This window comes from Myotis daubentonii, chromosome X, assembly GCF_963259705.1.
Source record: "Myotis daubentonii chromosome X, mMyoDau2.1, whole genome shotgun sequence".
Taxonomy (NCBI): domain Eukaryota; kingdom Metazoa; phylum Chordata; class Mammalia; order Chiroptera; family Vespertilionidae; genus Myotis; species Myotis daubentonii.
The window spans coordinates 93,969,996-93,985,290 of NC_081861.1; the positions used below are offsets into that span (position 1 = coordinate 93,969,996).

Below are 15,295 nucleotides of genomic sequence, written 5' to 3' on the forward strand. Positions count from 1 at the left end.
CTCCTGAATGATTGTAAGGAGATCCTGTAGAAACTAGAAACAAATACTAATATGCCACTTTGCAATTTGTAAGGTTTTCTAAAGCATCAATTTATTTGGCCTTTTAAACCACCATATTATCTCTATTTCAAAGGTGAAGGAACAGGCTTAGAGAGGTCAAATAAATTTTATAAGGCCTACTCTACCACATACTCACTGTTTTAAACATTTCTGCAGCTCACCACAGGAAGACTTATATATAGTATTTATTCTCTGTACGTATTCTCTGGTGTGAGTCAGCAATCTCTGGAGTTATATTTCCTAGAACAGTAAATGTCGCCTTGAGGCAAAATACCAATCACATTCTGCTCCAAAGTGGGGTCAAGTCACTAACTAGTGTTCCCAGCAACATGGATCTCAAATGTCCATGTTTGAGATCATAAAAGGGCTTGCTATTAGAGAATAACCTTCCTCTTATGGAATATGTGTATACATTTTGGCATTTCTCTAAGACCTATAGGAGCATAGTGGATGGGCTAGGAAATAAGAAAGAAAGGTTATCAACTGAAGATTGGGTCAAGTCAACATAGCTAAAATGGAGCCACTTTATGGGAAACCATCTAATGCCCCCAAAATGCTCTTTATTGTTTTATATGAGATTCCAAGAAATAGAATCCTACTTTTATTTTATATATTAGATTTTCAGTTTGTTCTCCCTCAGTATTTACTAATGTGAATTTTGTTGAATGAGGCTTCATCTCTGTTGTGTTCTGGGAACCCTAGGATCCTTATCTAGAGGTATACTCCAAGTGAAGAGGGGGGAAAGTGAGTGGGTGGTAGCAGTAGGAACTGAAGTAAGAGAAATTGGGTCTCAAGGGGAACAAGAAACCTTGTGAGATAGAACTGGAAAATTATGTCTGACTTCTTACTGAGCCCCCTTATCCTCAGCCCCACAGTGTTACATGTTTCATTCTGACTTGGGAGGCCTATTTTTTTTCCATATAGAATTTACAGTTTTGCAATAGATCTTGCATTCTTCACCTCAACAAGTATACTTGAGTATGTGGAAGCCACAACACTCAAAACATGTCATTAAGTCAACCAACAGGTAAATGTAGCCAACTTACTCCCTCCAATAACTTGGATGAGTCTGCAATTCTAAAAAATCTGCCAGATGGAAGGGTGTTAGGGGGCTGGGTAAAAAAGGGGAAGGGGTTAAGAAGTACAAATTGGCAGTTACAAAATAGTCTTAGGGATGTGAGGTACAGCACAGAGAATCTTACCTGATAATAGACAAACATGCAAATTGGTGTCACTCTGCTACACCCACCAGCCAATCAGAGCAACTATGCAAATTAACCCACCAAAGAGGGTGGTTAATTTGCATATGTAGGCGCCCAGTGGCCTGGGTCCTGAGAACATCATTGGCACCCAGGTCACTCCAAGGTAGTCCACGTGTGGGCCCTGAGCAGCCTAGGAAGGGCCTGAGCCATGGAGTTCCTGGGCAGGAGTGAAGCCAGGGATTGGAGGGAGCTGGGTGGCAGGAGCAGAGCTGGAGATCAGAGGGAGCTGGGGGTCCCCTGCCCAGGCCTAAAGCCTTGGCCAGAGGTTTTAGGCTTGGGCAGGGGAAGAGTCAGTGATCGAAGGGAGATGGGGGTCTCCTGCCCAGGCCTAAAGACTGGGCCAGAGACTTTAGGCCTGGGCAGGGGCGGAGCCCATGATTGGAGAGTCTGGGGTCACATGCCCAGGCCTAAAGCCTCAGCCAGAGGCTTCAGGCCTGGGCAGGGGCCGAGCCAATGATCGGTGTGAACTACAGAGGAAACACCTTTTCTAACCGCTCATTGGCTAAGCTTCCTGTATGCCACTGGTAATATTCTTAGTAACTTGGGTAATAAGAATCTAAAAAGGTGGTCTAGGGTTTTCCACCACACTCCTGGAGAAAAAAACGAAGGTCCACTGCTGGAGGGCTAAGAAATGTCATATACTGGCCTAGCCAGTTGGGTCCAGTGGATAATGCTTCAGCCTGCCGACCACAGGGTCTGGATTCAATTCTGACCAAGGGCATGTACTTAGGTTGCAGGCTCCTCCCTGGCCAGGGCCCAGGTCAGGGCTCATGCAGGAGGCAACCAATCAAAGTGTTCCTCTCACTTTGATGTTTCTCTCTGACTTTCCCTTTCTCTTCCACATTCTCTAAAAATCAATGGGAACATATCCTCAGGTGAGGATGAAAAAAAAATAAAGAAATGTCATATCCTATGAAAGACACATCTTGAAAATGCCTAAAGAAAGTTGTCATTTTTTTGTGGTAAAGGGACTGGAGTCCGTGTTGATGAAAACACCTTGGTGGCTGTGGTGACTGGCAGTGGCTGCAGCAGCAGGGTGATGGGGCTGGTGCCTTCCCCTGATCAGCCCAGTCACCTCCCACAAAGGGAGGCCAGACTGCGACTTAGGCCTGCTCTCCAAGGGGAGCAGGGAGCAGGCCAAAGCCATCAGTAGGACATCCCCTGAGGGCTCCCAGTATGTGAGAAGGGGCAGGCTGGGCTGAGGGACACCCCACCACCACCCAGTGCATGGATTTCATGCACCAGGCACCTAGTTTAGTCAATAATACTACAATAACTATTTACAGTGCCAGTGTTATTGGTAGTTGTTAATAAGAAGAGAGCAAGGGAAGTCAGACATTGTTAAGCATGATCAGCTGGGAGTATGAGCCTGTTTTCTTCACTGGGAAATTATAACTTCACACCCCCACCCCATTCCCTGCAGATCACTAGGGTAAGGGATAGAATAAAAGGGGTAAGCACACGTGCAATAGAAGTCAAAATGGCACAGGGGGAGATACTTGACCATAGAGGACTGTCAGTTTAGCCAGGGAAGAAGATCACTGGCACAAGAGAGCATGGGAAGTTGATTGGTTATTTTTAAAAAGCTCCTACAGAAAAAGATGATTGGTTATTTTGAAAAGGTTTCTGCCTTGGACGATTTTGTTCAGTGGTTAGAGCATCTGCCAGTAGGGTCAGGGGTTCGATTCCCAGTCAAGGGCACTTACCCAGGCACATGCAGGAGGCAACCAATAGATGTGTCTTTCTCATATTGATGTTTCTCTCTTTCTCCCCTTCATCTCTCTCTAGAAATCAATGGGAAAAAATATCCTTCCATGAGGATTAAGAAAAAAGCTCCTGGAGACCAAAATCTCTCTCTCTCTCTCTCTCTCCCTCTCTCTCTCTTTCACAGGTGCTCCTTCATTCCTGTGCTCTCTCACCCCTAGGAACACATGACCATGCAGGTCTTGCAGTTATGGGGGCCCAAGGCAGACCACGTGGGCTCCAAAAGGAAAGTTTTAGTAAGCAAAAACTCTGGACACTGGCCTTTGTCTTGGCCTTGCTAAAAACATGGATGGACTTTTTCCATGGTAAGACAGATGGAGATGGGAAGGACAGGGATGAGATGTTGGGAACCCAGGAGGGGAACTCCTTTGATTTTGCATCACAAATAAATCACTTTGCCACACCACAATTTCCCATGTGTATATCCCTGAAATATTTTTCTCGTGATCCCTTGGAAGACCCTAATTTAAACCAACAACATTTGGAAGGGAAAGTCCCTTTTACACTGTCTTGAGAATTAGCAGGTCAGACAAATATGAAGACCCCAAGCCCTGGGGCAAATTCTGTTGGCCTTCTCTAGGGAAGGATTAACAAACATTTAGTCAGTGTCCAAGATCAGTGAGCACGTTTTTACTTAAAAGCATTAATGAGGACTAGGGGTTTTGTTGCCCCTAGAGGCACTGACAAGCAGTGTGCTTGCAGGAGAAGCTGGAAAATACTGGGCTTCAGGCAGCATAGCTACTGTGGAGACCCAGATGGATGCTCTGGCTCAGGCAGCAGCCCCTGAGGCATTAGAAAGAGCCATTGCTCGGGGAACTCACTGCTGGACCAGGGGTCAGGATTCTGGGGCAGATTACCTTTTAATTGAGGCTCTCTCTGCCACCCCATCCTACATGGCAATGGCCTCAAGCTGCAGAGGTAGGAAATCGCCAGAGTGAAAGGAAGCAAGAGTTTGAGGATGTGGCATGGCAAGACTCAGAGTCAGTTGCATGTGGAGTTCCGGGGATGGAACAGTGGATGAGGCTGGGAGATGCAAGCTGCAAGCTTCTGGGCTGCAAATTTTCACTAAGGACCCTGCAATTAGCAGCACACATCTGCCAGCTGCTTCCTGACCACAGAAAGCTGGGGTGGAGATGCAGAGAAGCAAAAGGAGACTGGAGCTGCATGCCCATATTGTGTATAGCTTAGCTAGGCTTGGTGGCAGTGGCTGCAAGATGTCCCCCCTTTTGAGCACTGAGTTGGGCATGCAGTGCTGACAATGGAGAAGAGAACCTGGGGCACACCCCAGGATTCATGTCCTAGGAGCAAAACCCACAAAATCATCACAAGGTTCACACATACCCCAATACTCTGCACTCCCTTGAGACAATGGGCCTCCCACACAGAATGGAGGGTGGTAAAGCCTGAGGCCATCTGCAGAGGTGGCACTGAGAACAAAGTGTGGCCATTTTGTTTCTCTCAGAAATAAATTTGTGTCCCTCAGCCCCACTTGGGCCCTCTCACAGTCTGGGACCCCTCGGGAGATAACGAACTGCTGGCTTAGGCCCGCTCCCAGGTGGCAGAGGGCAGGCCCAATCCCTAGGTGCAGCCCCTGGTCGTCTCAGAGCAGGGCTGATTGGGGAGTTGGTGCACCGCCCCCTGTCACACACAGAGCAGGGCTGATCAGGGGGTTTGGGCACTGCGCCCTGTCATGCTGCTCCAGGGGTCAGAAGGCCTCGTGGCTCCGCTGATCCCAGTGCTGGGAGGCCTCCCGGCTCCGCTTCACACCGGGACAGTAAGGCCTTGCTGCTCAGCAGATCCCGGTGCTGGGAGGCCTCGCTGCTCCACTGATCCTGGTGCTGGGAGGCCTCGTGGCTCCACTTGACACAGGGGCAGTGCGGCCTTGCTGCTCCGCTGATCCCGGTGCTGGGAGGCTCCACTGCTCCGCTGATCGCGGTGCTGAGAGGCCTCATGGCTCTGCTGATCCTGGGGTGTGAGGCCTCATGGCTCTGCTGATCCCAGTGCTGGGAGGCATATTACCCTTTTACTATATAGGATAAAGGCCTGGTGCATGGGTGGGGGCTGGCTGGTTTGCCCTGAAGGGTGTCCTGGATCAGGGTGGGGGTCCTGCTTGGGTGCCTGGCCAGCCTGGATGAGGGGATGATGGCTGTTTGCAGCTGGTCACACCCTCTTCAGGGTGGGGGTCCCCACTGGGGTGCCTGGCCAGCCTGGGTGAGGGGCTGAGGGTCATTTTCAGGCTGGCAGGTGACTAAAGCTCCCAACCTCTCCTTTTTTTCTTTTTTATTCTGGGATTTATTTACCTTCTATGGCTGTCACTGGAGCTGAGAGCCGGCTTTAGCTGTGAGGCTAGGCTCCAGCTCTGAGACCTCGGTTTGTTTGTACTCTATAATTGAAACACTGTTGCAACTCCAGCTCGGCCAGCTGGCTGAAAGCATGGGTTTTGTTTAGCTTCTATAATTGCAACATTGTTTCTTAGAGTGCAAGCTCAGAGTCCAGCAGCGGCAGGCGGGGAACCTTGGCTTCCTCCTTCACTGGAGCAAGCAAGCCTCCTGTTTGCTTCAGCTGCATGGCTGCTGGCCGCCATCTTGGTTGGCAGTTAATTTGCATATCGCCCTGATTAGCCAATGGGAAGGGTAGCGAAGTTACGGTTAATTACCATGTTTGTCTATTATTAGATAGGACTAGAGGCCTGGTGCACAAAAATTTGTGCACTGGCAGGGGAGGAAGGGTGGGGGTGTGCCCCTCAGGCCCACTTGTGCCATCTCACAGTCTGGGACCCCTCGGGAGATAACCAACTGCTGGCTGAGGCCTGCTCCCCGGGTAACAGTTGGCAGGCCCGATCCCTCGGTGCCTGCTCCACCTCCCCAGGTCACACACATGGCAGGGCCGATCCGGGGGTTGAGGCGCTGCCCCGGGCAGGTCGCACACGGGATGCCTGGGCAGGCCAGCAGATCACTGCTGCCCCACCTGGCCACCCTGGGTGGGGTTGCACACAGGATGCCCAGATGGAGGCTAGGTGGGCTGGCCAATTGCTGCTGCACCACCCGGCTGCCCCGGGTCAGGCCACACAGGGACACCCGCCACCCCGGGTCACAGATAGCAGGCCCAGATGGCGGTGGGGCAGGCAGGATGGAAATTAGTATGCCTGCAGTATGCAAATTAGCTGCCATCTTTGTTAGTGGTTAATTTGCATATCATGTTGATTAGCCAATGGGAGGCATAGCAAAGGTATGGTCAATTACCATGTTTGTCTATTATTAGATAGGATAGATAATGGCTGAATATGTCCCAGGAAGATAAGTATTCCAAAACAGTTCCATATATGATGAGAGTTTCAGACACTATGACAGACCATGTGTGGAAAAATACTTTCAAGCAGGGGGGCCTTTCATAAATTCTTAAGTCATAACACATGATTTTTGATATCTCTATGGCCACTTGCCTCCCTCAAATTTCTCCAATGCACCTACCATTCTTAAAGATCTGCCCATCACATGCTTCCACCCCCAACACCTGCATTTTGCCCAGTATTTCCACTGGTGAAAATGAGTTCTAAGAAAAACTTGTAAAGAAACAGAAAGTAATGTAGATATATGTAATCCAAGTACATGTAAATAATCTAACTATCCAAAAATAGAGGCATGAGGAGACAAAAACAAAACCACAACTCTATATCATGCTTGCATCAGGGCAAGAACTAAAGAAAATGAAAACACATTTTAATCAATTATGTGTTAAGGTGATGGTCTTTCTAAAAAGCCATTAGGTTCTGGCCATTGTGGCTCAGTTGGTTGAGCATTACTCCATGCACCAAGAGGTCTCTAGTTCAAGTCGTGGTCAGGGCATATTCCTGGATTGTGGGCTTGATCCCAAGTAGGGGGTATGCAGAAATCGGCAGATCAATGTTTATCTCTCAAATTGATGTTTCTTTTTTCTCTCTCTCCCTAAAAATACCTTAAAATATTTTAAAAAATAAAATAAAAAGTCATTAGAGAAAGTATATATCTCCAGATAGATGATATAATTTTACATGTTTAAGATTAAAGGTTGAAGCCCATCAGGCACAATACAATCCAGAAGATGTTTCCAATGCATTTAAAATGAAATCATGGTTTTAGCAAAGCGAACCTTCTACTAAAGAGCTTGGTCTAGCAGAGACAAAAAAAAAAAAAAGATGGTTATATACATTACTGAAAGATAAAGTAGGAAGTAAGAACCACAAGAGAGGCACCTATGAAGTACTGTAGGAGTATAGGACAAGGTGGAGTACCTTTCAATGTGGTGAAGGCCTCATGGAGGAGGGGGCTTCTGAGTGAAGCCTTGGAGGAAAGTATTACTTAAGGATAAGAAGATGTGGAGAAAGATTTGCTTGAGGAAGAGGGAGAAGGCTGAGTAAAGGTGAGGAAGGTGAAAGTGTGGGCATACAATGAGATAATGGAATAGTTTAATTATATTATGGTGCAGCCTACTGTGACATTTTGTCATCCTTGGGTGGTGAAAATACTGAAACTAGATAACACCTTTATGGGAGTTATGATTTAAATCAATTAGTTTCTCTGTAATATCTGTCCCATTTTGAAGTTATCTCTCTTATGACACTTATCACATCAGTATTTAATTTTTTGTTTCTGCATAGCTATCACCCATTAAACTTTGAGATCTTTGAGAGAAGGAGCCTGTCTCATTCATCACTGAGTTTCCAACATCAAGCAGAAGGTCTGGAATATACTTGTCTCAGGGAGGAGTGTCATTTTACCAAAGTCACATGGTTAACAAATGTTGGACTCAAATCAAGTCTTTTACCACTATATAAATAGGGATTCTGGGTAGAGAGCAGTTTATTATTTTTATAGAGCTCTGTATGTATGTAAAAAATCATCCCACATCGCAACACCCCTTCCTTTTGTTTCTTATATCTAATTTCTGTTCCCTTGGAATCATAATCTGAACCTAAACTTGTTGGCTACTCCTCATCAAGTTGCAAAAGAGACAAAGAAAACACTTTCAAAGTGTCATGAACTACAGAGGACTTTTGAAGTCATAGAGGCTACACAGGTCAGGTGGCAGAAGAGACCCTGTAGTAGAGTAGGAAGTAGGTGGTCCTTAGTCATAAACAATACACATGAAGAGCCAACATTTTCTATATTCTGAAGCTGAGTAGAGATAAGGAACCTCAAGGACTAGGTAATGATTGGCAGGTGCTAACCCTCCTCTCTACATAGGTATTTGTACAAGATCTGAAGATAATTTGGGTAGTGGTTAGAGATAAGTGGTATGTTACATGCTAGTTTTTGATTGTCTGGTTTTTAAAAGGTTCAAAATTGAGGAGAAGGTGGGGATGAAGGGATATGAAACCAATCTATGGGAAGCAGAATGAGTTTTGTTATATCACCAGAATTTAATTTTAAACACAGTAGCATCACAGGTCATACCAAGGCCTGTTTTTTAAAGAATGGCCTCCTCCCCCACAAAAAATCAAATAAAACAAAAACACTACAACCAAACCCCATTCCTCTAGCAGTGGTTCTCAACCTTCCTAATGCCGCGACCCTTTAATACAGTTCCTCATGTTGTGGTGACCCCCAACCATAAAATTATTTTCGTTGCTACTTCATAACTGTAATTTTGCTACTGTTGTGAATCTTAATGTAAATATCTGATATGCAGGATGTATTTTCATTGTTCACGACCCACAGGTTGAGGACCTCTGCAAGGGGTCTAAAGCACTAAGAATATAGGAGACAGCACTACAGATAAAAGATAATCTGGCTTGGGTTTAAAAAATAGCCATCTGGCTTCAGGAAAAGAAGCCTCAAAACTTTATTTACACAGGTGTTAGCTCAGGTTTCTATTGAATCTGGCCATAATATCCTTTAAGACACGCCTCTAGTTGGACAAGGGAAACCAAAGGCTGAAGAACGTGTAGGATAATTTATGACCTTTGTTAGCTTTTCTCCTGGCCTATGGCTGTGGACCTGAATTTACCAGAGAGGTCAGAAGATACACAGAGAGCTTTGAAACCTTAAATTACAAAGCCTAGAATTCAGGCACTGTAATGAATCCATCTTTGCTGGGATGTCTGGAAATGTTACTTATAGTGCCCTTGGAGCCAGAGGAAAGAGAAACAGATTGGCCTTTGATATATTCTTATACAAATTATATTGGAGCTTCTGATCACTAATTAAGTAACACTGTATGGAATTGTTTGGGAACGTTACACCAAACCAAGGCCTTCTTTAACAGGGGACGACCACTGATATCTCCGACCTTTCCTTTCTGCATACTTAGAGGACACCATAACTGTATGTATACCAACGACCAAGGAACCAACAGTTACTGGGCACCAGGAGCTGTGTTATACATAATTTAGTTCTTACAATAGCCCTGTGAGCTCACAGAAGCATAGAAAAGTTAAGTTATTTGCTCGAGGTCACTTAAGTCTTGGAGCTAAGGATTGAACTCAGGTCTGTCTATTCCCCAAGTCTGATGTTTATAAAGTTAACTACTAGCCAATGGACACATCTGGGGTATGTAAAGTTTTAGAGATTTATTGTTAAAGATTTAGATTGTTATAGATTTACTAGAGGCCCAGTGCACAGATTTGTGCACCAGTGTGGTCCCTCAGCCTGGCCTGCACCCTCTCGCAATCTAGGCCCCCTCAGGGGATGTCAGAGAGCTTGTTTTGGCCTGATCCCCGCAGGCCAGGCTGAGGGACCCTGCCAGTGCACAAATCCTATAGTATGTATATAAGATCTTTGGTTAAAATCTTCCCGCCCTCCCTCCTCCTCTCTTCCCTCTGAGATTCATCAGTCTGTTCCATGTTTCCATGCCTGTGGTTTCCGCTCCTGTGTTGAGCATTTGCTCCCTGGTGGTCAGTGCATGTCATAGCTACCAGCCAGTTGGCCGGTTGCTTAGGCTTTTATATATATATAGATTGCTAAAAACTTTAATATCATTTAATCCAATCATTTTGCTATTCAGATGGAGGTTTTGAGGTTCAGATGGAACAAGACATACTTAAGGCCACATGGTAAGTCAATGGTAGAACTAGAGCCCAATTTGGTGTTTTTGCACTGTATCTTTTTCTACTCCTTAGAAAGTAGCCTGCTTCCAAAATTCCCAGAGAATAGAGTTAAAACAATAACATACAATTCAACATGGAGGGAAGGAAGACACAAAAGCTTTTAAAGAAGGCATGTTAAAGGACCTGCTGCATCTGATGATGTTCCTCTTAACCACCTCTGAACCCCATAATGTTCCCCCAAACAATCCTCCTGCTTTCATGCAGCCCTATTTTTGCAGATCCATAACTCAGCTGGACACCTGAGACTTACTTTTTATGGGACAGGGTTTTTCTACAACACTGTATCAGAGTTTCCAAAGCCCTTCCTCTTTACAATGTGGAGTATATGTGGCATCCATCAAAACTCATTTGTATATATTTCAGAGTTATCCACACACTTACACTGCTAAAGACTATAAAATATGTGAAAATTTTCAACTGCTCCTCTATTTCAAGGGGGAGTGATCTACTAAACATGGAGCACTGTTATCATATAAAAGTATTCTCTTCTAGCACTCCTAGATGTGCTTATTTTCCTCCTGTTTATTAAAAGGATGCATAGGACATAGAAGCCACCAGACCAGGCATTCGGGGAAAGATAGACATAAAAAAATTGACTGGCCAACTCAGAAGAATGTTTAAAATTAGATAATTTAGAAAGTTACTAAACATCAGGAGACAAGAAGGAATGAATTTTACTCTGCAGATTTGTAAGCACAGGAGCAACCATCTAAAGCAGGAGTTAACAAATTACACTCCACAAGCCAAGTCCAGTGTGCTGCATGTTCTTTTGTGGCCTGGGGGCTGTGAATGATGTTTTAGATTTTAAATGGTTGAAAACATAAAAAGGAATATAGTATTTAATGGCATGTAAAAATTAAGTGAAATTCAAATTTCAGGGCCTATAAAGTTTTATTGGAATATAGCCACTCCTATGAGTTTACATATTGTCTAGGGCTGTTTTCACACCTTCACAAAGGCAGAGTTGAATAGTGGAGTCACAAACAATATGGACCATAAAGCCATAAATATACAGAGATGGGCAAAAGTAGGTTTACAATAGTGAGTATACGAAACACAGAGTTTATTCTTGTATCATTCATTATTAATTATTTATTTGTATGACAACTTTTGTCCACCCCTGCATTTACTACCTGGCTTCTTACAGAAAAGGTTTTTCAACCCCTGATCTAAAGTCTGGCTGGCTATGGCATTTAAGAAAACCAGAAACAAATAAAAGATAAGAGGAGCTTTGTGAGAAGATCTCTTGGATTTGTGCAATCAAGATCAGTCAACTCCTTGGCCAAAGATACCTGATTAAGCTTCTGTTGAAGCTGCAAGTAGATCCCCCTTGCATAGTTAACTTGCCTCTGCGAAAAGTTACCCAAAAAGCCAGAGAGTAAAGAGAACACTGAAGTGCACAAAAATTCTGTGCAAGATTCCAAACAAGAAGTAACATTCTGTTCCACATGAGTTGAGGTGGGAAAGAGTGGATTTAAAGGACAGAAAGAGTTCAATGAGGGTTCACTTACATTTCTTCCCTCACAAAAACCTGAGACAAGAGAGAGAATCAAAGCCATACTTACATAAAATTTGCCAAGGATACTAAATTGGGACATATTGTAAACATCAGTGAGGATGGTGTAATTCTTTGAGTTCCTGAATGTAAACTACAGTTTCAATTTATGATGTGTACCAAACAGTGCTCCATGTGTACAAAACAAATGGATGTACAATCTCCAAAGTTTTACTAGAAAATGTCTGAAAATAGTAAATTCTTGTGCACATAATGCACATGATGAATTAATTAACTCTCTTTGAAACATGATGAGGTAGAGATGGGGATTCATATCCTGATTTTCCAGATGAGAAAATGGAAGTTACCCAGCCATGGTCACAATGCCAGGGAAAGAGAAATCTCAGACTTATGAGTTTTAACCCAATTTATCTACAGTGCACTCTCTCAGATGATTCTACCCCTATATAAAGATAGATCTTTAAGAGAATGGGAAGTAGGATTTGCCGTATACAAGGATAGCAAAATCAAAAGTACACACAGGTACAAATGAACATGTGTTTGCTGAAATAATTGAGATGTTTGTAATTTGCTAAATTGTCACGAATTTTAAGCTGGAAGAATATTTAGAATATCTAGTTTAAGTATTTTATTTTATAGATAAGTAAAACTGAGGTCCAAAGGAGGGAATTTCATATATGGGACACAAACCTAAAGCCCCTTTGAGTCCTTACCCCTGCATAGAGATATAACTCTCCTTAGACTGCCTGTCTTTTTAGATAGCATCCAATATGGATTCCCCTTTCAACTCCTTGCTCATCCCACCCACTCTACCAGCTAGCTGATTCTCCTCATGACTGTTTCTAATTCATAAACCACCCCTTCAAGTTCCTGAGTGTATGCTCCCATGCCCCCATTCACACACACACACACACACACACACACACACACACACACACACACACACGCACACACGCATGCACACATACACACAAATACTTTCACTAAGTTTCCATCAACCAGATTTTAGTGATTTTACCCCCAAGGCCTAGTACCATTATCTTTTACCTCAAAATGTTCAGATCCTTCCCTGACTAGCCTCACCCTCACCCCAAACTCCCAGTATTACTAACAATGAGAAAATGTGACACACTCTCCTCTTCTTTTGCCTCAACAGGAAAACCTGGCTATATTACAATTGACTCTATGTGAAGCCTTGAACCAATGACAACATTAAAGCCTCATGCTTTATGAACTACCAAATCTAGAAATGGACTTCTGTCTGACATGCCAGGCTTTTAAGTCTTGTACCTGTGCCCAGTCCAGAGATTTCTGAAACCATGAATAAAGTGGTAATCAACACCATGAATACCCAGTCTGAGTTAACTAACCATGACAAACAAGTGAGGAAGAGAAAGATTTGTGCTTCCACTCTCTCCAGTACAGGTGGAATTCAATGTTGGAACCAGGCAGATTCAGAATAACCTGAGAAAGGACATCTGGACAATAAAGATGCATTTTAATAAAGGAGAAAAAACAAACAAACCAATAAATGTTCTCGGAGGGTAATAAGATAGCCCCTGCCTTCAAATAGAGATAATGATGGCAGTAAACTCCAGTCACCAAGCTTTACAGATGGAAGGAGATTGAAAACACCAATAATTTTTTCTTTGTTTTGTGTATATTTTTTAAACCACCTTATCCTGTCCCTCAAAGGGCTCAGAATTGGAACATGGGGTCCACATCCAAAGGAAACAAGGGGAGTCGTAGTTTCGCAAGGAATCCATTGGTTATTTTTTATATTTCAAACAGTAAAGAGCATTTGGCCCCATGAACTCATAATGGCACATTTTCTCAAAGAAAATATAACCAGTTTTCCCTAACTTAAGTGCTTCTAGGGTCTGGAACATTTGACACCTTGCTGGATTTCCAAGTGTTCTGTAAGTTGAGTGATTGCCCCTCTCCCTTCTCTTCCTTATTCTCAAATACATCAAATCCATGTCATAGCAGAGTTCATCCCAAGCAGCCTTGCCAGCTGCCCTTTTGCCTGTCTCCCTCTTTCAGCCCTAACTTCTGCAGAAAGCTCCTAGGTGGAATATGTTATGACAGCAAAATCTTCCCTTTCACAGTATGTTTATTTCCCCGGTTTTCCACAACAGCATTATCATGACCCAGATTTGTAAAACCCAGAGGGAGCATTAATTACAATCTAATCTATCTATTGAATTTGCTTGCTTACTTTAACTTTTTTTGCCATCTGATATGACTGCTATTACTGTGGTGGCTGGCTTACTGACACACAAGCTATAGACAGGTACTCAGCTTCATTCTTTGCTTCACAGGCAGGACGTAATGGATGACAGGGTATGGAGAAGAGGCAGGCACTCACTGGGGTAGGGAGAGTAATCTGAAGTATTTTAAGTTGCTCCTCACTTCCTTTTTACTCCAAATTAAGGCCTTCCTTCTGTAAGTACTCTTAAGAAAAGAAGGCACTGCTTTCTGTGTCTCTTTCCAAACTATACAGGCCTAGACACTGGTGCCCTAGACATTATACTAGCCCAGCATAAGCAGTAGCACTGGGCCACTCAGGAGTATGGATGGAATACACAGCATGTTTTCAGTAATACTGAATGCTACCTGTCTCCTTGTTGCTTTAGAGACTGCAAAAAAATAATAACAGCTGTCCATTTTATAGGTACCCCTGCCACCTGGCCAAAATGATGGAAATACAATCATCATTCCAACTGGCTATCATTGGAGAGGTCATTAAAGGACACACATTTGCTACCTCTTTCTAGATGCCAAGAGCTCTCTGGTTCCTCTGTGGGTGTCATCACATTCCTGGTGAAAGGTGTGGCTTTACTTAGCTCCACTTTCAAAACTACCTAAAGGGTTTGTAGCCTTTACATAAGGAAAGACTGTCTGTTTGGGTTCTGACATGGAATTCAACATTTTTAGGCCTAGTGACAGGGGGAAAAGGTCTCAGAAGAAAGTACTTCCTTGAGAGAAAGTGAGAGAAGGAGTAGATACTGGTGTTTAGCAACTGAGTTTGTTCCCTGAGCAGAGTGTCTGTTTACAGGCTGTTCATCACTGTTTCTTTGAGAAGGAAGCCATTAGAAGGATGGGGGAGTAAAGTGAATAAATGGCTTAGACCCAAATTGATTGAGAAGGAAGGAGGCACTAGCATATATAGATGGTCTGTAAATGGGAGTTCCCTCTATAGGATGTAGGCTGAGCACCTCTGGGGGCTGAGCAGACATGAATTGTTCTAAGCTAAATAAGATTAATGAGCCAGGTCTTCAGTCCATATAGCCAAATATAAGATGCAACTTAGCCTGGGACTCTGTACCAATGGACAGCCCTGAGAGCAGGTCTCTGGAGAGGAGAATAAAAATGTTTCATCACTTTGGTTACTTCTCTACCTAGGAACTATTAATGCAAAGGGGCATCAAGAAGGCAGCAGCAGGAGGGAGCAGGTGCATAGACTGATGGTCTGCTTAACAGTGAGAACACTTCTTTTCTGGGGCTGAGGCCAGGGAGACTTTAATAAGGAACAAGCTTGTATTCATAACAAAGTACAGGCTAGGGACTCAGTTGGAGTATCTCTACTTCTAAATTCTCCAATAAGGA

At 43.9% G+C, this 15,295-nt stretch overlaps 1 protein-coding gene across 1 annotated transcript in view; it reads right to left on the minus strand.

Moving 5' to 3' along the window:
- Positions 1-15,295, minus strand: part of AR (androgen receptor) — a 294,693-nt gene that overhangs the window by 100,639 nt on the left and 178,759 nt on the right. The gene's annotated exons all lie outside the window — the stretch shown is intronic.